Here is a 23105-nt window from a genome sequence, read left to right on the forward strand (position 1 = left end):
TATAAAACATCCGGATTGGCTAACAAAACTGGTGATGGTACCAAAGAAGGACAAATCCTGGCGCTTGTGTGTTGATTTTAAAGACCTTAACAAGGCTTGCCCAAAGGATCCCTTCCCCCTCCCCCGCATCGATCAAATTATCGACGCTACCGCAGGACACGATTCGTTGTGTTTCCTCGATGCATATTCCGGCTACCATCAAATCAAGATGGCAGAACCAGACCAAGCCGCAACATTATTTATCACACCATACGGCCCATTCTGCTTCAACACAATGCCCTTCGGGCTCAAAAACGCCGGCGCAACATATCAGCGCATGATTCAGACATGTCTGGCAAACTAAATCGGCAAAACGGTGGAGGCATATGTAGATGATGTGGTCATCAAAACAAGACATGTCGAATCTCTAGTAGACGACTTGAGGCTCACATTCGGTAACCTCCGAACATACGACATCAAGCTCAACCCGAAGAAATGCGTTTTCAGCGTCCCAGCAAGAAAGCTCTTGGGCTTCATTGTATCCGGTAGAGGAGTTGAAGCAAATCCAGCCAAGATCCGAGCTCTGTCACAATTGGATATCCCAAAGGACCTCAAACAAATACAAAAGTTAAGCGGATGCGTGGCAGCTCTAAGCCGCTTTATCTCCCATTTGGGAGAAAAGGCCCTACCCCTTTACCACCTCCTTCAGCGCACCGAACACTTCGAATGGACAGATGCAGCCACGGCCGAACTCGACGAAATAAAAGCCATATTGGCAACAAACCCATTCCTGGCCGCGCCAAACATTGGCGAACCAATGCTATTGTACATTGCAGCAACACATCAGGTGGTAAGCGCAGTGCTCGTTGTCGAACGAGAAATGGACGGACACAAATTCCCCCTTCAAAAGCCGGTCTATTATGTGTCCACTGTCCTCACTCCGTGCAAATCACGGTACCCGCATTATCAAAAGATTGCTTACACGGTATTCATGGCATCTCGGAAGCTACGACACTACTTTCAAGAGTGTTCAATAATAGTTGCCTCAGAAGTACCACTTAACGATATTATAAACAACCGTGACGCAACAGGCCGGATTGCAAAATGGGCCATTGAGCTCCTCCCATTAGACATAACTTATAAGCCACGGCGAGCCATCAAGTTGCAAGTTTTGGCCGACTTCGTCGCAGAATGGACGGAGGCCGAACTCCCTAAAGAGTACGGCACATATTCAAATTGGATCATGCATTTCGACGGCTCCAAGATGTTGGCCGGACTAGGGGCTGGCGTCGTTTTGACGTCCCCCACAGGAGACACAGTTCAATACGTACTCCAGATTATGTACAAAGACTCCAACAATGCAGCCGAATATGAGGCCCTTTTACATGGTCTCCGGATGGCAGTATCCATGGGCATTCAACGCCTAGAGGTGCGTGGGGACTCGAACCTCGCAATATCCCAAATAAATGGAGATTTCGATGCCAAGGATCCAAAAATGGCAGCTTACCGCAATGCCGTCCTAAAAATGTCAGCTCGGTTCGAAGGGCTTGAATTTCACCATATAGCCCGGGAAAATAATCAGGCGGAAGATGTCCTGGCACGCATTGGCGCAAAACGCGATGTAGTCCCCCCCCCCAACATCTTCTTGGAAAGGCTGTTCAAGCCATCCGTAGTATGGGAAGGGGAGCCAAACAATAACAGCCCGGACCCAACCGCACTGCCCGACACCGAACATTCTGACACAATCGGAGGCTCTGCCAATGAAATAACACATTCAGCCCATGTAATAATGGCAGTCATCGCCCCATGGACAGAACCATTCCTCGCCTACCTTACTAGGCAGGAACTCCCCGAGGACCAAAATGAGGCACGCTGCATAGTGCGGTGATCCAAAGCCTACAGAGTCCACGAGGGAGAGCTTTATAAGAAAAGCACTACCGGAGTCCTTCAAAGGTGCATCTCCGAAAAGGAAGGGCGGAACCTCCTGGCTGAAATTCATGCCGGACTCGGCGGTCATCACGCTGCAGCTTGGTCCCTTGTAAGCAAGGCCTTCTGTACAGGCTTTTATTGGCCGACGGCCCAGGCAGACACCCAGGACTTAGTCCAATGATGCACCGGTTGCCAGCTCTTTGCAAACCAAAGCCATATGCCACACACCGCCCTCCAAACTATCCCCATTACTTGGCCCTTCACGGTCTGGGGGCTTGACATGGTTGGACCCCTTAAAGGTGGAACCCACAAGGAAAAATACTTACTGGTCATGGTGGACAAGTTCACCAAATGGATAGAAGCCAAGCCTGTTAAGACGGCCGAATCCGGACCGGTGATAGACTTTATATCCGAGGTTGTACACCATTACGGCGTCCCCCACATCATCATCACTGATAACGGCACGAACTTTACGGTCGACGAGGTAAAACTCTGGTGCAAAAACATGGGCATCAAGCTCGATCGTGCTTCCGTCTATCACCCACAAACTAACGGCCAGGTCGAACGTGCAAATGGTCTTATCATGAGCGGCATCAAACCCAGATTAGTGCGGTCCCTCAAGGAATCTAACACGCACTAGGTAGAGGAGCTCGACTCCGTACTCTAGGGCTGTGGACCACGCCGAATCGCACCACCGGATACACACCATTCTTTATGGTGTACGGCGCAGAGGCAGTTTTTCCTTGCGACATAATTCATGACTCACCTCGAGTGCGCATGTACGAAGAAAGAGAAGCCAAGCTCGATCGGCAGGACAGTTTGGACGCATTGGAGGAGGAGCACGATGTGGCAAAAGCCCGTTCTGCATTCTATCAACAGCAGGCTCGAAGATACCAAAGCAGAGAAGTACGGGCCAACAATTTACAATGTTGGCGAATTAGTTCTACGCCTGCCAGACAAGAAAAAGGACAAACTCAAGCCCAAGTGGGAATTTCCCTTCATAATTGACCAAGTCCTGACTGGTGGAGCGTACCGTCTGCGAGATGCATCGGATAACCGACTCGAGCCGAACCCATGGAACGCAGATGTCTCCGAAGATTCTATGCCTAGCGCCGGACTCTATGTTCGTCTCCTTCCTCTGTCCATTTTTATATATATGTCTGTCTTACATTTCTCTCCTTCACCTCTTCCTTTCTCTTATAACCTTTAAAGGCTCATCAAATGATGTGCTATTCGCACTCATTAAACCCGGGGGCTTCTTTTAACAGAAGCTTATTTATACGGGCTTCATGCCCAGCACATGTGTTACCCTTCCGCATGTACCTTTTATTTCACCATTATATGCATCGATATGACTTAAGTTTTGGCCAAGCTGGGTTGCCTGGCTCCTGTGCTTACCCCTACGTTCCCGATTATTCGGCTAGGCGATAAAGGGAGCACCTCTGCGATTGTTACTGCCGGATCAGCCGGATGTGTACCTCAGACTGGGTGAAGCCGAAAGCTAGCGTTCTTAAGGGAATATTCGGTCGGTGACCTAAAAGATGATCTTTTCACTTATTTATTTATGCGCCCCCAGATGCTTTTTCCTGCGTCTTTTTCGTAGAGTGGGCATGCACTTTAGGGCATGCCTCCCAGGGAAAGGAACCCCTAACAGAACTATTCTCCCTGGAAGATGTTTCTTACTAACCATGTAATATAACATAACTAGTCGGGCACTTCTCTGTTCACGCACTAATGACCCCTACGCCTTGTCTCCATGCATTCCCCGGTTCTTATATAACCGCATGGGAATTCAGACACACTCCAGACCGTCAGGTCCCGAGGCTGAAGCGAAAAGGTCGGCCATGACAAACGATCTACAATCCGGCTAGAAGGCATTATAAATGTCAATTAAATTACATAGTCATTCTGACTAATTGTATTCCTCTTTAATACCATCCAACAGTCTTTCTAATTTACAGTCCTGCTGGGAATACTTTGCGGCCAATTCTACTTGGCCGTATACTAAGCTTACAGGGATCTCCTTCCTGTCGGGCCCACAGGACCGACCTCGGCCATGTGGTTGGGGTCAGCCTTTGTGTACCGCGTCTTCACCATGGCCCAGGCCTCCCTAGCACCTTGACGGTAGGCCGATACCTTCCACAATCGGAAGCGCCGCCGTGCTCCCTTTAGCTTCTCCGCAAGCTCTCCAAGACCTTCGGGGACAGAGATGGATGGCCACAGGGCCTGGGCAACGCCTCTCATCGCCTTCCGAACTCGCTCGAGCCTCTCATAGCCGTGCTCGGGAAGAAGGTCACCCGTAGAACCGGGCATCTCCTCTGCAGGACGACCTGTTAGCACACCTACAAACATTACTCTGTTAGTCGACTTCCTCGCCAAACCTTTTTTTTCTCCAAAGGTTCGTTCAAGGACTTACTAAATATGCCGCGCCGAAGCCGCTGATTCTCCTTAACGGAGTCTGACAGCTGGGCACGAACATCTTTTAGCTCGACACCCAGCTTGGTGTTGGCATCTTGGAGATCGTTCTTCTCCCGCCTCACCTTTGTCAGCACCTTCTCACCAGCCTTCAGCTGGCGTAGGAGGTGTTGCCTTTCCGGATTCAATCCGGCGCCATCTGCAATTTCATTTGTCAGATTCGCACCCATACATTGCTTCGCAAAACACTTATCTTTCAAAGTGTATATTACCAGAGGGGGTCTCCTTGGGCTCCCCTGTCGCGGCTAGTACGGCCTCAAGTTGGGCTTTGCACTCTTCCAGCTCCTGGGACAGTAGGGAATTCTTTTCTGTAAGAACCTGCATAACATATGATCCTTAAATTAGTTATTCTAACTGTTTCAAGTCTCGGGGGCTACTGGTATATATATATATATATATATATATATATATATATATATATATATAATTAACAAAATTTTCTTACCCGTATGTCTTTTACATATTGCTCCGTCGCTCTGGCTAGACCATTTTGAGTGGCACGGAGGTACGCATCTCCCGAATTGAAGGTATCTAATGCCTCTCGGGAGAAACAAGCATCCGATGCACGCCTTGTGTTCGCCTCCGCCTCTAGACTAGGCTTTGGAGCCTGGCTGGTGGAGGCGCGATTGGCAGCCTCTCCGGATATAGTCCGGTGAGGTCTCTTTGTCCTGAAGAAAGCACGCGTGTTAATATACCTTGAAGGAATAACACCTGGGATAAGGGGGCGCGCCATACCTTTGCGCTGACGCCTTGGTCCGGACTGCACCTCTTTTCTGCCCACGGGGCCCTCGTTGGCTTGTCGCCGCAAGTTCGGCCTCCCGTCTCAAAAACCTCCCCTGCAAAGTTCGGCTGTAATCAGGAGACTGAAAATGCGAGAGGGCGGACCCCTATTCAGGGTACTGGGACTTCAATCTTAGTTACCTGGGAGGCCGGGATTAGCCCTGGGTAATCGGCCGTAATGGCCACCAAGGTGTTGTCCTTGCTCAATTGATGGAACACTCCATCAATCAGCTCCACAGATAAGTCCGGATCCTCTTGAGAGGCCGGGTCGAGGGACCGTCCTGGGTCCTCGGGTTGTGGAGGAGGGCTGTTTATTTCTTTAACAGCTTGGTGCAGTTCCTGTGTTGAAGTCGTTAGACTGAATATTTAACAATGGGAATATAAAACGAATGGGCAGGTAAATGTGGCCACTTACCCAGCTTGGGGGATATTACATAGAAAATCCACCCTTTGGGTCGACGCGGAGAAATTCCTCCTCTTCTCCCTTGTACAAATCGGACAAGGTCTTTGTTAGAGCCGCAACCGAATCCGGCCCCTTATGGCCATAGCGGGTGGCGTCGTCCTCCCCGTTGAAGTCCCACATGGGGTGGCCTCTATACTGTAGCGGCTGCACCCCTCGCATAATGCATGCGGCCATGACCCCGATCATGGTCAGTCCGGAATGAGCTAACAATCTTATCTGGCCCATCAGGTAACAGACGTCCTTGTCACTTTCCCTCTAAGGTCTCCGTGGACGCCAACTTAGGCGCTTCTTTAGTGGAGCACTTTCGAACTCAGGGAGGCCGGTCCGGATAGGATCCGGCAGCGGGACATCCTCTATGTAAAACCATTCCGAAGGCGAGTCCTCGGACGCCTTCTTTGGGGTTCCGGATAGATATCCGGTCTCGGCGATGCGCCACACTTCGACTCCGCCCACTTGATATATTGACCGCTTCTTAGAACGGGGCACGAGGCAGAATAGCTCTTTCCACAGCCCCAAATGAGCCTCAACACCCAGGAACAACTCGCAGAGGGCTACGAAGCCCGCGATATGCAATACGGAGGCAGGCATGAGATTGTGTAGTTGGAGGCCATAGAACTCCAGGAGCCCCCGGAGAAATGGATGGATTGGAAATCCGAGCCCCCTTATTAAGTAAGGGACGAGGCACACCCGCTCTCCTTTGGAGGGATTAGGGGCACTCTTCGCTTGCTCTCTGCCATTATAGATGGCAAGACCGGCTCGAACCGGGACCATATAGGCTGGGGGGAGAAAACCCTTGGTCTGGAGCGTCACTAGCTCGCTATGCGAGATGGAGCATCTCTCCCAATATCCAAGCTGAGGGCTGGAAGGGCGAGAGGAGGAGTTGCGATGGCCGGCCATGGTGGTATGGACCTTTGTCGGATGCGCTCTGATGAACACTCGTGAATGGGAGAAGGTGTGGTTTGGATCTAAATCCTCGTCCCCTTAAATGGGCGGCTCATTTGCACGGCTAGGGGTGTGGATGTAAAAACACTCAGACTTTTCATATTCATTTGACACGTGGGAGACGGCCATTATTGGGCGTAGAAGCCGAGGAGTGCAACATTTACAAGAAACCGGACTTTATTCAATAGGTACACGGAATTTGGAGGAGAACCCGCCCTGCAATGCTGAAGACAATCTGCGCGCCGGACTCATCGTCATTGAAGCCTGGTTCGGGGGCTACTAAGGGAGTCCTGGATTAGGGGTGTCTGGATGGCTGGACTATACCTTCAACCGGACTCCTGGACTATGAAGATACAAGATTGAAGACTTCGTCCCGTGTCCGGGAGGGACTTTCCTTGGCGTGGAAGGCAAGCTTGGCGCTACGGATATGTAGATCTCCTACTATTGTAACTGACTTTGTGTAACCCTAGCCCTTTCCGGTGTCTATATAAACCGGAGGGTTTTAGTCCATAGACCAACATACAAAACAACAATCATACCATAGGCTAGCTTCTAGGGTTTAGCCTCTCCGATCTCGTGGTAGATCTACTCTTGTACTACCTATATCATCAATATTAATCAAGCAAGACGTAGGGTTTTACCTCCATCAAGAGGGCCCGAACCTGGGTAAAACTTCATGTCCCCTGCCTCCTGTTACCATCCGGCCTAGACGCACAGTTCGGGACCCCCTACCTGAGATCCACCGGTTTTGACACCGACAGTCCCCGTTTCTGATTTTGATTTGATGGTAGCCCAACCTCAAATCCATCTTGGAGAAGACTGAGGATCCAGCGAGCTGGTCATACAGATCGTTGATCCTGGGAAGCAGATACTTGTTCTTGATGGTGACCAAGTTGACAGGTCAGTAATCTACAACCATCCGATCCGTTCCATCCTTCCTCTTGACGAAGAGGACGGGGCAAGCCCATGGAGAGGAACTAGGATGGATGAAACCCTTTTTCAAGGACTCATCGAGTTGGTTCTTAAGCTCGGCTAGTTCTAAGGGTGCCATCTTATAGGGTCTTCTACAAATTGGAACGGTTCCTGGAACAAGGTCTATCACGAACTCGACATCCCTGTCAGGTGGAACACCTGGCAGTTCTTCTGGAAAGACATCCAGAAAGTCTCGGACTACCGGAATATCCTCAAGGTCTGGAAGGGGGTTGGCATTTAGGGAGTAAAGCTGGCGCTTGGCCACTTGAGTTAAAACATTGACTGTCTTGCCCGATGGGTGAGTAAGTTGAACGGTTCTAGTGGCACAATCAATCTTAGCATAATGAGTTGACATCCAGTCCATACCCAAGATGATGTTTATGTCAGAGGACTTGAGAGCTATTAAGGATGCAAGGAAGACAAGTCTATCGACAAGAATTTCGTTCCCATGGCTTACTCTAGAAGTTTGCCATCTAGAGCCAGGGGTTTGAATTTCCATGGTAGTGGGCATGTCACAGAATGTTGTGTTATGCAATCGAGCATAGCTCTCAGATATGAATGAATGAGATGCTCCAGTATTGAAAAGAACAGATGCTGGATGGCAATTAACAAGGAGCGTACCAAGGACGACGTTAGGATCCTCATGAGCCTCCTCGGTTGAGACATAGTTGACATGGCCACGTGCAGTGGTGACCGGCTTGGCGTAGAATGTCTTTCCCGCTGGCTTACCACGGCCAACGGACTTTCCAGACTAATTGGGGTTGTTGTTCTGGGGACACTCTCGACTATAGTGACCCGGCTCTCCACACTTGAAACATGTCACAACATTGGGGCGTGGAGCAGCATTAGCAGCGGGGCCACCATAGGGCTTGGGCGGTGCAAACTGCTGGTTGGGTCGAGGCGCCTTAAAGGATGGCCTCGGAATGAACCTGGGTGGCAGTGCTGTGCTTGGAATCCACACCCGGTGCTTCTGAGATCCAGAGCCGGATGAAGAGCCAAAATCACAAGAGTGCTTGCATGAAGCGTCATAGTCAGACTGGCCTGTCTCGGCACTGATGGCTTTATTGACCAACTTCTGAAAGGAGGTGCACTCGTGCAGATGAAGATCGCGCTGAAGCTCAGGGCTAAGTCCCTTGCGGAACCTTGGCTGCTTCTTAGCGTCGGTGGATACCTCTTCAGGAGCATATCGTGCCAGATTCCCAAATTCACGACTATATGCATCCACAGTCAGTCTTCCTTGGGTGAAATTGCAGAACTCTTCCCTCTTGCGATCTATGAGACCTTCCGGGATGTGATGCTCACGGAAAGCCTCACTGAATTCAGCCCAAGTAGTGATTTGTCCGACCGGGCGCATAGCTTCATAATTTTCCCACCAAAGGCTAGCAAGGCCTTCGAGGTGATAGGCATCATAAGTAACCTTATCAGCATCGGCTACGTTGGCAAAACTTAGCTTGTGGGTGATGTTGCGAAGCCAGTCATCCGCGTCGAGGGGCTCAACGGAATGGTTAAACTTCGGTGGGTACAACTTGATGAAGTCATTGATTGACACCAAGTCATTTCGCTGATGGCGTGCAGTGTTCTGCTCAATCCGCTCCAGCAAGCGGTTAGTCTCACGCTTGTTTCTTTCCACCTCTAGCATCACTTCGGCCAGAGAAGGCGGGTGAGGCAGATTTCCACCCCTAGCTACACTGGCTTCCCCCTGCTCCGGGGCAGCAGGGTTGTTGTGGGTGTTGACCATCCTAGGAGAAAACAAGACAACGGTTTAGATAAGGTTGGCACAAACTTAGCAAGGAAGTTGTCAGGACCCCGATTCCAAGTCACATCGATCTAGCCTCTAACACTTCAGATCACTTTGTGGCCTCACGCACGGTATTCCCACGGGTGTCGCCTTACCATGGCCCGGGACCGTTTGCGCCTTTTGGCTCACGTATATGATAGTGTCGCTAGCATCCATATGACAGGGAACCCGGGCCGACATGGCTTGTCGTTAACCCAAAGCGGCACTAAGCTATGGGGACAGGCATACATGAATCACATCGAGCATGTCGGTCAGCAGCGTGTGAATCCGGGCTGTAGCACTGGGCTAACAAGACTCCGGGAACCCGGGCTGTAGCAGGCTAGGCAGGACTCCGGATGTCACCGCGTGACTTTTCCCCGAAGGGACAGACACAGGAACGAAATGAAACACATGCCGGCCAGTCAAGTGTCCTGAGCAGTAGTGCTGGGCTAGCAGGACTCCGGTGAACCGGGCTGTAGCGGACTACTATGGCTCATGGAAGCACTAGACTACATTTCCCCATAAGAGAGGCTGCCAGGGATAAACAACTAGATTGTCGGATCCCACACATACCAAGCATTTCAGTCATACACATAATATGCTCGATATGTGTAAATACAACATGGCATCACAACATAACTCTACAACTCAAGTATTTATTCGTTAGGCTCCGAGGAGCGAGATATTACAAACATGGGTCTCATGACCCAACAATCATAGCATACAATGCAAAGCACATGCGGAAGCTTAACATGTCTGAGTACAGACATCTACAAATGAAAAAGGCTAAGAAGCCTGACTATCTACCAGATCCTGCCGAGGGCACAAGATCGTAGCTGAGGTATCAAGCTAACATCGAAGTCCACGCAAAACTACTAGCGAGACTGGAGTCTCTCCACAAAACATAAATTAAGCAAACGTGAGTACAAAAGTACTCAGCAAGACTTACATCAGAACTAGCTACATATGCATCGGTATCAACAAAGGGGGGGTGGTGGAGTTTAACTGCAGCAAGCCAGCTTTGACTTTGTGGCTATCTTAAACTACGACTGCAAGTAACTCTTTTGAGGTGGTGCACACGAGTCCACATATTCACCATATCAATACACCACTATGGATCCGCTCCCGTCTCCCTACGAGAACGCCATCCATAGCATGCACGCTTATCTTGCGCATTTTAGAGTATCCACTTTCACTTGTCTATGAACTGTTATAGGCAACCCAGAAGTCCTTTACCGCGGACACGGCTATTCGAATAGATCATTTAAAACCCTACAGGGGTGTACTTCGTCACACATGTTTCCACCACTTAGCGTCTGCACACAACATGTGTTCGGCAGACTTCAAGCGAAAGCTGACGTGGGTGTAGACCACGACCTGACTAACCACACAAGTCTCTAGTCCAGGTTTATCGCCTATTCGGGTTCCATCCGCAAGGAAATCCGGCCAGGGTGTCCTCTATGGCCCCAAACGATGTGTACAGGGTCCCGAGATGCCAAACAGGCGCCCGGCATACCCAGCCATAGTGTATGTACCGCATCATAGCCCACCCCTAGGGTCAGCGCTACGCACGGCCGCCAACACATAACCTACAAACACTAGAAACTAGTTGCAACTCCTGGACAGAGGACGAGAGGGGTCAATAAGTCAAGCGGGGTCATATTTCAGGGCCCAATGTCTGGTAGTAATTGTTTCATGGATCACAAACACAGAACTTAGTTCCTGAGGACGGTTTCAGTGAGACAACCCACCATGTACTCCTACATGGCCTCTCACCGCTACCCTTACCAAATCGTGTTCACACACTTAGCTCACACACCGTAGGACATGTTTACACACCTCCGATTCATCCCCGATGAACCAGACCTGACACGACTCTATGCAATAGCAGGCATGACAAACAAGCATGAATGAGTAGTCACATTAGGGCTCAAACAACTCGTACTCATGCTAGTGGGTTTCATCTATTTACTGTGGCAATGACAGGTCTTGCAGAGGAAAGGGGTTCAACTACCCCAACATATAACAGTTGAATCGTTGTTGTCCTAATGTAGTAAAAGAGAGAAGGAGCGAGAGAGTGGGATTGTATCGGAATGAGCAAGGGGGTTTTGCTTGCCTGGCACTTCTGAAGATAACATTGAGTCTTCATCAGTGTCAATGATCACAGCGTCGGAGTAGCGTCTACCGAGAGGGGACATTTACCGGCAAACAAGGAAGAACAAAATCAATGCGATGCAACAATATGATGCATGATCATGACATGGTAATATGCCGTTGATTGAGCTGATGCAACTAGCAACAAGTTAAATGGAGTTGGTTTGAACACTAGGTTCAAATTCAAATTCAAACTATGAATTCAAATAGTGCATTATCATGTTTTGGACTAGACAGTGAGGTTAAGTTGTTCAAACATGCATTAAAATGCCATATTCAGATTCCTTGGATTTTTCTGATCATTTTTCATATATAATTTATTTCATTTGGAGTTACGGTTGAATTTCTATGAATTTTATACTAATTTCTGAAATTTTCTGAATTATTTTTAATCAGAAAATGAGTTATGGCGTCAGCAATACGTCACCGTGATGTCAGCAGGTCAACTGACCCGGTCCAGGTCAAACCTGACCAGTGGGGTCCACTGGTCAGTGACACAATTAACTAACAGGGTTAATTAAATCTAACTAATCAAATTAACAGCCACTGGGCCCACTGTCAGTGATTAGCCCAACTAATTTAGTTAGTCCTAATCCTAACTTAGTTAGCAGGCGGGTCCCATTTGTCATTGACCCAGAGGGGTCAAACTGGGCCCACCCGGGGTCAACTCGGTCAGCGGGGTCAACCCACCGGCGTTAAGCCGCCGGCGAGGTCAGCGGCGGCCGCGGGCTTCGAAAAAGCTCCACAAAGCTCGGTTTTGGACGCGGTTTGCGGCTACGGAAAGTTGAAAGTCTCGCGCAACTAAAGGAGGCAATGGCTCGCGCCGGAGTGGACTAAATCGACGGCGGCGGCAGCTTTTGCGGTGGTGGGAGTTCGGGTTAGTTTGGGCTCGGCGTTAGGGTGCTTGGGAGGAGCAGCTGCTGGGAGCGGCATGCTCCTAGGAAGGCATCGAGCACGCTGACGCACTCAGGCGCGGGCTGTGGTGGCTAAAACGACGGCGACATCATGGCCGGTGGCGACGAGCTTCGGCTTCGGTCGAAACTACGGCTGCGGCGATCGAGAGGCAAGGAGATGAGGGGCAAACGATGATGGAGCTCACAGCGGTCCCTACGATGTCCTTGGCAAGCTCGGGGAGGGGATGATGAGGCCGTGCGGCCGCCGGCAATCTTGGGGCAGAGACAACGAAGATGGCGGGGTAGAGGGCGAGGCAGGGCGTCCGGCGTCGTGCGAGCTGACAAAGAGATGCGGGAGATGGAGGCGGAGCCTGTGGACTGCTCGAAGAGGCGAGGGGAGCTCGGTGGCCACGGGGACAGCGGGCGGCAGCGACGGTGGTGCTCGGGCGCGAGAGGAAGAGAGTACCAGAGGAGGGGAGAGGCACGGGAGAGAGCTCGAGGGGGTCGGGGAGGTTGCGTGGCGATGCACGTGGCGCTCGGGGTAGTCTCCAGCATCGGCTAGCAAGCAGGAGGTGGCCGGACGCGTGCTTGCGCGCGCCGGCCATGCGCTCGTCCTCCTGGCAAGGGGAAGACGACAGGGAGGAGCCCCTGGTGGGCTGGGCCGACCAGCTACAGTGCTGGGCCGGTTGGTAGGCTGAGGTAAGTCTCTTTCTATTTCTGTTCCTGTTTTCTATTTCTGTTATTTTGTTTTGATTTAGTTTATAACACAAATCATTTTAATAAATCTTGAAAATAATTGTGGGCATTAAATGAATTATTATAGATGCCCTTAACTATTTTCAGAATTATTGGAGCATTTTTAAGAATATTAATAGTATTTAAATGCCCCAATTCAAATACAATATGGGTTATTCAAAAATCCAGAATGGCCTAAAAATATGTGCATCATTTTTGGCAGAGGTTTTCACCTTTATAAAAAATAATGAACTTTTCTAAAGGGCATTCTGGGTTCATTGAAAATATTTTTACTTTGATCCTAATTGCATTTCATTTAGTGCTAGGGCTTGTCATCCCCATTTCAAATTTCAAACAAATATAGACATGATGCATGGATGCTTATGATACTAATTGCAATCAAATTCTAGGGCTGTGACAACTCGCCCCCACTAAACAAGAATCTCGTCCCGAGATTCAAGACGTGAGGTAAGAAGACAGAGGGGATACACAGCTAACACGACCTTCACGATCCAGATGTCTTTCCCGAGGATGTTGATTCATTGCATCACCTTGATCACGACGTCTTGCTTTGAGAACTACATCCAACATGACAACGAGTAGAAAGGGAGAATTTAAGAAGAATCGACCTCCCTGAGGTTCGAGCAACTTAGGACCATCCTAATGATCACAAGATCAACTCATGGAATGAGACATAGTAACATCTCTTGAGCTGAGACACGAAGCATACACCTAGAGGGATGGAGTGAAACGGATGGCGAAGGTTCACTAGGAAGGCAACAATTCCATACTCGAATAAGATGGAGCATGAATTTCAAAGTAGCAAGAAGATATTTGCCATGATTTCGTAATGTGATACCTCAGGGAAGGTGACTCGTAGAATTATTCCCTTAAGTGGCAAAAAGAATTACTTTTGATTCGGAGATCATTGAAACTCTTTATGCCAGCCTAAGGCAATCACAATCGATCATTTGAAGGAGTTCAAAAGAATGATATACTTGGACTAGAAAGGATGATGTGGACTCCCTTGTTGAAGACAACGCAATGGGTGATTTTTCTTATCATCGGAAATGGATGGGACCCATGGTAAGTCCACTTTTGAAGATGATCCTGAACAACAACTACTGAGGTGCAAGCTGGGAACAAAATGCAAATGTTGGGAATGATTCTGGTAACTGGGGAAAAGCTCAACAGTCGAGAGTGAGTCCACTGTTTGAATAGGTTATAACATAACCTAGGAAGCTGGAAGCAAATCCCAGTTAACGCCAACGGTAAAACCTAGTGCTTGCGCGTGCTCTCAAGAACTTGAGCATTTTCATATTCATCAGGGTTCTACCAACATCCGAGTCGAGGATCCTGGCAACACATCTTACTACCTTGACGAATAGTGATGGACAATGCAGATGCATAGAAAGACAACCCTTTCTCAGATTTCACCTTAGCGAGGCCAAGGGAATGAAATCTTGATGATCGATCGAGAGAGATTTAGCACTCTGCTTCTAATGTTCTCCTTGATGTACTGGTTACCACGGTCATGCTTTAAAGCATCAACATAGCCATCAAGTAGTGGTCGGACTTCAGAATACAATAGATCCATAAGGAACAACTTCTGGAGTAAATCCTACGAAATCCTTATGGGGCGGTGGCCAACTTCCTCAATCAAGATACTACAATAATAGGTCTTCCGGTTGGGTGTGTTGGCCACGACATCCACTTTACCGGTTATAGGGAGACCAATATTATAGTTCTTGGAGTGTGTTCCAACCATCATATCTGCCTAAAATTCAGATCTGGTTGGTGTCAGGATATTCCAGACTCATCAAGTCTAGAAAAAAAATGAAGTTTTGCAACACAAATCGATGAGATGACGTTGCGAGATTCTCGGGGAATGAACTACGATAGTAAGCTCCAAAACATGAGCCGGTTCTGCTACAAGCGTGTGAACACGTTGTCCTAGACAAGCATGGCCACCTGGTAGTCTTACAACGAAACACTACCGAGTTCAGGAGGGAACCATCAATGAGGATATCAAAGTCCTTGCGTAAGTCTAGCTCCTAAGAAGAAACTTCTTCTCCTTGAACAAACCAATCAGTGGCTTGGTGTTCTAGGAACACATATGGAGTGGAGGTAATTAATCTACCAAACCATAGAATACTTCGCACATATGCATGACTGATTTGGGATGATTCCAATAGAAACAAAACAAACATGCCTCAAATTCATGGCGGCAACTTACACCTAGTGCATGTGAACTTAGAGAAAGTCACTTCTTTTATCCAAGCATAAGCTTCATGAACGGAACACGAAGGCATTGCTTACAAGGTTTTCAACACTAGGTTGATTTTCAACATGAATCATGGGGGAGACAAAATGCTGCTGATGGGCTCAACAACAACTCATCGGAATTTCCATATCACTGGACTTCCACCATCATGTGAACACGGTGATAGCATTGGTCAGACCAAAAGATGTAATGGGGTATTCTCGAGGGATCAACCACGAGTAAGACAACACTACGAACATCGTTGGTTATGATTTGACTTGACGATAGCCCATACTCAAGTCAAAGTTTTGACAAGACAATAGATCCAACAACTGATCACGAGGACCAATTGGTGAAGATATCATCTTTCTTCAACACACACACAACACAAAGATATCCCTTCAGAAAGAACCAAATTCGGCAAAGCCTTTTATCTTCCAACTCTCCAAGTTGTTGTTCAGCTTAACCATCTAGCTCAGGGGTATCCAACACAGATTCTTGGAGAAGGGGTGGTTTATAGAAAAGCCAACATGATCACGAACTCAACATAGCGATCAGGGAACAACCTGGTAATACTTCCGAGAAGATATTCGGAAAATCACGAACCACCGATATGTTATTAAGCTCGAGAACAATCTTGCTTTTCAGGGCAAGACGATATGATCAAGGAGCGAGGGATTGTCACAATCCTAACTCATTGGTCGATGAGTGCACCCGGAGATATGGACTAGGTAGCACGATCAATCTTAGAATGGTAGCTCAAAAACCATCATGCTAGGAATAAGAATATTGTCCATTTACTAGAAAGCAACGAGTTGCTCGGAGTATTGATTTCACACATCACAATTCACTTGTCGGCATTCCGGTTACAACAACATGGAACCGAGGAATGAATAATGATGGCGAGAAGTATCACTGTATCAAGAGTTCATAGGAGGTTGTGCAATTCCTATGATATTCCTGACATAAAGAGGGCAATACTTAAGGGTTGAACAGAATCAAAAGCTGGATTGTCACTTTGATCTGCAGAATACAACTGCTTTGACCCAATCCTGGATATGGATGAGGTACTAGAGTTTGTTTCTCCTAGTCATTCCGGAATGGAATGGCTTGACGGATCACATGAATAATAGGCATCGATAACACCAATGCACAACTACTCTTGACCAACAATTGATGGACGAGGTTCAGAATACAACTAAAGAGGAACAACTCAAAGGAACATATAATTTTTCTGAGTTATGGATGCATGGATTAGCATGTTATTTCTTCCAGATAACCCATGCAGAAAGGTAGGACTGGCAGATTCACAATGCAGAATGGAGAACTCATCAAGAGCACTCTGGTTGTGATCTTTTGATCCAACAAACTTCTGCCATAAGTGGTTCATAGTATTTGGAAGGAGGAAATACCACGGATCTCGAGGACTATCACAAAGGTTACTAATATCCTAAAGGAACTAGCAACACTATCAACATGAGATAAGTAGGGGAATCTCGGGTTCAAGAACCCATGAATAGAATACCTACCACTACATGGCATCACGGGATGCTTTCGAGAATGGTGGCCAGAATTATCACACCGGGAACACAAAACATGGCTATATTACTAGGTGACTCCCTACAACACCTAGGGTCATAATAATAGCTCCAACATATATGTCGAGGAAACGGAGTACCTCAACTCACTGATTAGTGTGGATAAACTGGCCCAAAGGAATGTCGGTAACGGAAGAAGGAATTTGCAAATGCATCAGACTAGTTAGAAACCTGGGATGACTCGGACAGCATAACGGCTGTAAACACTCAAAATGATTTGAGACATCCTGCAAAATGGTGGCATAACCACTCAACAACACAATATCAAGGTTCTGAGATCAACTGTCAACATACGGAAGTAGTAGGAACGGAACTGAAACTTGAAACTATCCATTCTATAAGTCTATGGATTAGTAGCACGTCATCCTGATAGATAGATGAGAAGGCCTAATTCTTAATCCCCGTAGAGAAGAAGAGGTTGACTCAGATCAGAAGGGCATAGGGTAAAGGAGTAAACAGAGCCTTACGTTCCCTTCCACAATCAATTCCCTTACATAACTAAAGCATTTCTAGACTCGACTTCGACCAGTTTGGCTTGGTAATCCTACAGGCAGTCAAGGTCTGATACCAACGCTGTCAGTTCCCCGATTCCAAGTCACATCGATCTAGCCGGTAACACTTCATATCACTTTGCGGCCTCACGCACGGTATTCCCACGGGTGTCGCCTTACCATGGCCCGGGACCGTTTGTGCCTTTTGGCTCACGTATATGATAGTGCCGCTAGCATCCATATGACAGAGAACCCGGGCCGACATGGCTAGTCGTGAACCCAAAGCGGCACTAACCTATGGGGACAGGCATACATGAATCACATCGAGCATGTCGGTCAGCAGCGTGTGAATCCGGGCTGTAGCACTGGGCTAACAGGACTCCGGGAACCCGGGCTGTAGCAGGCTAGGCAGGACTCCGGATGTCACCGCGTGACATTTCCCCGAAGGGACAGACACAGGAACGAAAGTGAAACACATGCCGGCCAGTCAAGTGTCCTGAGCAGTAGTGCTGGGCTAGCAGGACTCCGGTGAACCGGGCTATAGCAGACTACTATGGCTCATGGAAGCACTAGACTACATTTCCCCATAAGAGAGGCTGCCAAGGATAAACAACTAGATTGTCGGATCCCACACATACCAAGCATTTCAATCATACACACAATATGCTCGATATGTGTAAATACAACATGGCATCACAACATAACTCTACAACTCAAGTATTTATTCATTAGGCTCCGAGGAGCGAGATATTACAAACATGGGTCTCATGACCCAACAATCATAGCATACAATGCAAAGCACATGCGGAAGCTTAACATGTCTGAGTACAGACATCTACAAATGAAAAAGGCTAAGAAGCCTGACTATCTACCAGATCCTGCCGAGGGCACAAGATCGTAGCTGAGGTATCAAGCTAACGTCGAAGTCCACAGCGAACTACTAGCGAGACTGAAGTCTCTCTACAAAACATAAATTAAGCAAACATGAGTACAAAGTACTCAGCAAGACTTACATCAGAACTAGCTACATATGCATCGGTATCAACAAAGGGGGGTGGTGGAGTTTAACTGCAGCAAGCCAGCTTTGACTCAGTGGCTAACCTAAACTACGACTGCAAGTAACTCTTTTGAGGTGGCGCACACGAGTCCACATATTCACCATATCAATACACCACTATGGATCCGCTCCCGTCTCCCTACGAGAACGCCATCCATAGCACTCACGCTTATCTTGCGAGTTTTAGAGTATCCACTTTCACTTGTCTATGAACTATGCAAGGGGTCCAAGTTTCCATATCCGAGGAATCCGGCTATTCGAATAGATAATGATAACCCTGCAGGGGTGTACTTCTTCACACACGCTCCCACCACTTACCGTCTTACACGACATGTACTCGGCAACCTTCAAGCGGAAGCCAACGAGGGTGTCGGCCACGGCCTACCTAAACACTCAAGGCTCTAGTCCAGGTTTATCGCCTATCCAGGTTCCATCCGCAAGGAGTCTGGCCGAGGTTTCCACATACGGCCCCGAACGATGTAACAGGGTTCCTGAGACACCAAAACGGGCGCCCAGCTTGCCCGGCCACGGTGTATCTACCGAAACATAGCCCACCCTGGGTCAGCGCTACGCACGGCCGCCAACACATATCCTACAAACACCAGAAACTAGTTGCAAACTCCTGGACAGAGACTAGGGTGATTAAGAAGCGGAGAGGGTCAATTAAGGATCCAAACTAGTGGTAGTAGCTGTTCTTGGATCACAGACACAGAACTCAGTTCCTAAGAACGGTTTTAATGAGACAACCCACCATGTACTCCTACATGGCCTCTCACCGCTACCTTTACCAAATCGTGTTCACACATTAGCTCACACAGTAGGACATGTTCACACACCTCTGACTCATTCCTGATGAATCAGACCTGACACGACTCTATGCAATAGCAGGCATGACAAACAAGCATGAATGAGTAGGCACATCAGGGCTCAAACAACTCCTACTCATGCTAGTGGGTTTCATCTATTTACTGTGGCAATGACAGGTCATGCAGAGGAAAGGGGTTCAACTACCGCAACATATAACAGTTGAGTCGTTGTTGTCCTAATGCAGTAAAAGAGAGCAGGAGCGAGAGAGTGGGATTGTATCAGAATGAGCAAGGGGTTTTTGCTTGCCTGGCACTTCTGAAGGTAACACTGAGTCTTCATCAGTGTCAACGATCACAGCGTCGGAGCAGCGTCTACCGAGAGGGGACATTTACCGGCAAACAAGGAAGAACACAATCAATGCGATGCAACAATATGATGCATGATCATGACATAGTAATATGCCTTTGATTGATCTAATGCAACTAGCAACAAGTTAAATGGAGTTGGTTTGAACACTAGGTTCAAATTCAAATTCCGACTATGAATTCAAATAGTGCATTATCATGTTTTGGACTAGACAGTGAGGTTAAGTTGTTCAAACATGCATGAAAATGCCATATTCAGATTCCTTGGATTTTTCTGATCATTTTTCATATATAATTTATTTCATTTGGAGTTACGGTTGAATTTCTATGAATTTTAGAAGTTTATACTAATTAGTAATTTCTGGAATTTTCTGAATTATTTTTAATCTAGAAAATGAGTTATGGCGTCAGCACTACGTCACCGTGACGTCAGCAGGTCAACTGACCCGGTCCAGGTCAAACCTGACTAGTGGGGTCCACTGGTCAGTGACACAATTAACTAACAGGGTTAATTAAATCTAACTAATCAAATTAACAGCCACTGGGCCCACTGTAGTGATTAGCCCAACTAATTTAGTTAGTCCTAATCCTAACTTAATTAGCAGGCGGGTCCCATTTGTCATTGACCCAGAGGGGTCAAACTGGGCCCACCCGGGGTCAACTCGGTCAGCGGGGTCAACCCACCGGCGTTAAGCCGCCGGCGAGGTCAGCGGCGGCCGCGGGCTTCGGAAAAGCTTCCACAGAGCTCGGTTTTGGACGCGGTTTGCGGCTATGGAAAGCTGAAAGTCTCGCGCAACTAAAGGAGGCAATGGCTCGTGCCGGAGTGGACTAAATCGACGGCAGCGGCAGCTTTTGCGGCGGCCGGAGTTCGGGTTAGTTTGGGCTCGGCGTTAGGGTGCTCGGGAGGAGCAGCTGGTGGGAGCGGCGTGCTCCTGGGAAGGCATCAAGCGCACTGACACGCTCAGGCGCGGGCTGTGGTGGCTAAAACGACGGCGGCATCATGGCTGGCGGCGACGAGCTTCGGCTTCGGTCAAAACTACGGCTGCGACGATCGAGAGGCAAGGGGAAGAGGGGCAAACGATGATGGAGCTCACAACGGTCGCTACGGTGGCCTCGGCGAGCTTGGGGTGGGCATGATGAGGCTGTGCAGCCGCTGGCGATCTTGGGGCAGAGACGACGAAGATGGCGGGGTAGAGGGCGAGGCAGGGCGTCCAGCGTTGTGCGAGCTGACGGAGAGACGCGAGAGATGGAGGCGGAGCCCGTGGACTGCTCGGAGAGGCGAGGGGAGCTCGGTGGCCACGGGGACAGCGGGCCGCGGCGACGGTGGTGCTCGGGCGCGAGAGGAAGAGAGGACCAGAGGAGGGGAGAGGCACGGGAGAGAGCTCGAGGGGGTCGGGGAGGTTGCATGGCGATGGACGTGGCGCTCGGGGTAGTCTCCAGCAGCGGCAAGCAAGCAGGAGGTGGCCGGACGCGTGCTCGCGCGCGCCGGCCACGCACTCGTCCTCCTGGCAAGGGGAAGACGACAGGGAGGAGCCCCTGGTGGGCTGGGCCGGCCAGCTACAGTGCTGAGCCGGTTGGTAGGCTGAGGTAAGTCTCTTTCTATTTCTGTTTCTGTTTTCTATTTATGTTGTTTTGTTTTGATTTAGTTTATAACCCAAATCATTTTAATAAATCTTGAAAATAATTGTGGGCATTAAATGAATTATTACAGAGGCCCTTAACTATTTTCAGAATTATTGGAGCATTTTTAAAAATATTAATAGTATTTAAATGCCCCAATTCAAATACAATATGGGTTATTCAAAAATCCAGAATGGCCTAAAAATATGTGCATCATTTTTGGCAGAGGTTTTCACCTTTATCAAAAATAATGAACTTTTCTAAAGGGCATTCTGGGTTCATTGAAAATATTTTTATTTTGATCCTAATTGCATTTCATTTAGTGCTAGGGCTTGTCATCCCCATTTCAAATTTCAAACAAATATAGACATGATGCATGGATTCTTATGATACTAATTGCAATCAAATTCTAGGGCTGTGATAGAAGTGCAGAATGTAATGGATAACATGGAATGCTAAGATGTTCATTGCACGACATGGTAATATATAAACTGCCATATATATACCATTGGTCATACACACCATACATAGTTTAGTACAAGCCCAGGCTAGAGTACAACTACGGTGAAAGACATTGCATCTCATCGAAGGCATTCCAAGCTCCTATACATTATTTTCCTACGCCTCCGGAGCGTGATACACACCAAGTCGTATCCCACGGTCACGCAGGACTGTGGAGAATACAACTACTACAATACTAGTGAAACTACTACTAGCTCAGACGGCTCCGTAGTAATCCTCATAGAAGTCGCCACCAAAACCTGGAAGTGTAACATGATCATCTGGGAACAGACGATCCTGCGGAGCCTGCGGACCATAGGGACTCTGATGTGGCCTTGGTCCCACAGGTGGTGGCAGACGGGGACCACGAGGAGGGGTGATGCCTCCTACATCGTGCCACTCCATACAATCTGGCAATCCAGACCATACAGGGTACAGATCCCTCAGATCCATGTATCCTGCCTGTACCGCCGGTGCAAACCGAGTCAAAGTGGCCCAGTGATCAACACGAGAGTTGAAAAGCTCCATACGCAAGGCCCGATTTTCGCAGTCCTTATCCTCGAGCATCTCGGCAGTGGTGTGGAGTAGTGACTCCTCATGTGTAGAGTCATAGTACAAGGCCTGATAGTACCCCTGTGCTCCAGGAAGTGTGGCTGGCATGAAATGGAAGTCGGTGTTCTGTAGCAAGGCAGTCCTGGCTCGAATGATAGTCATCATTGAATAGGCTGCATCCTGCACAAACATCTCAATAGTGACCCCAAGTCCATAGGAACAGTGAAGGGGCTCAGTGGCTCCAGGATAAGAGGGATATATCCTGACGGTATAGAGGTACTGGCTCTGGTTGAAGTCCCTGAACTGCTCCTCAACGGTATATTCCGGATACCACCGATAGCCTGACTCAACCATCACTCGAACCAACATGGCCGTGTAGCCGGGCACATCAAGGCACCGGCTCAGACGAACCACTTGGTTCTGCGAGCGGGTGGCCATCTGAAAGCACAGAATAATGCAAAGGCATTAGAATTTTCTAGGGGAAAACGGACATCATAACGGCTGTAAATGCTCAGAAAAAGATTTGAGACATCCACAACAGTTTGCAATACCACTCAACAACATCATATCAAGGTTTTGATTCAACTGGCAACATACTAAAAGTAGTAGAAACTATACTGAGGCTTGTAACAACAATCCTATAAGCTACTACGGATTAGTAACACGTGAACCTGATAGAACAAGAGAGCCTAGTCCTTAACCCACGTTGAATGAGAAGAGAATGACTCAGATCAGAGGGCATAAGGTAAAGG

This window comes from Triticum aestivum, chromosome 4A, assembly GCF_018294505.1.
Source record: "Triticum aestivum cultivar Chinese Spring chromosome 4A, IWGSC CS RefSeq v2.1, whole genome shotgun sequence".
In the NCBI taxonomy this organism is placed as follows: Eukaryota; Viridiplantae; Streptophyta; class Magnoliopsida; order Poales; family Poaceae; genus Triticum; species Triticum aestivum.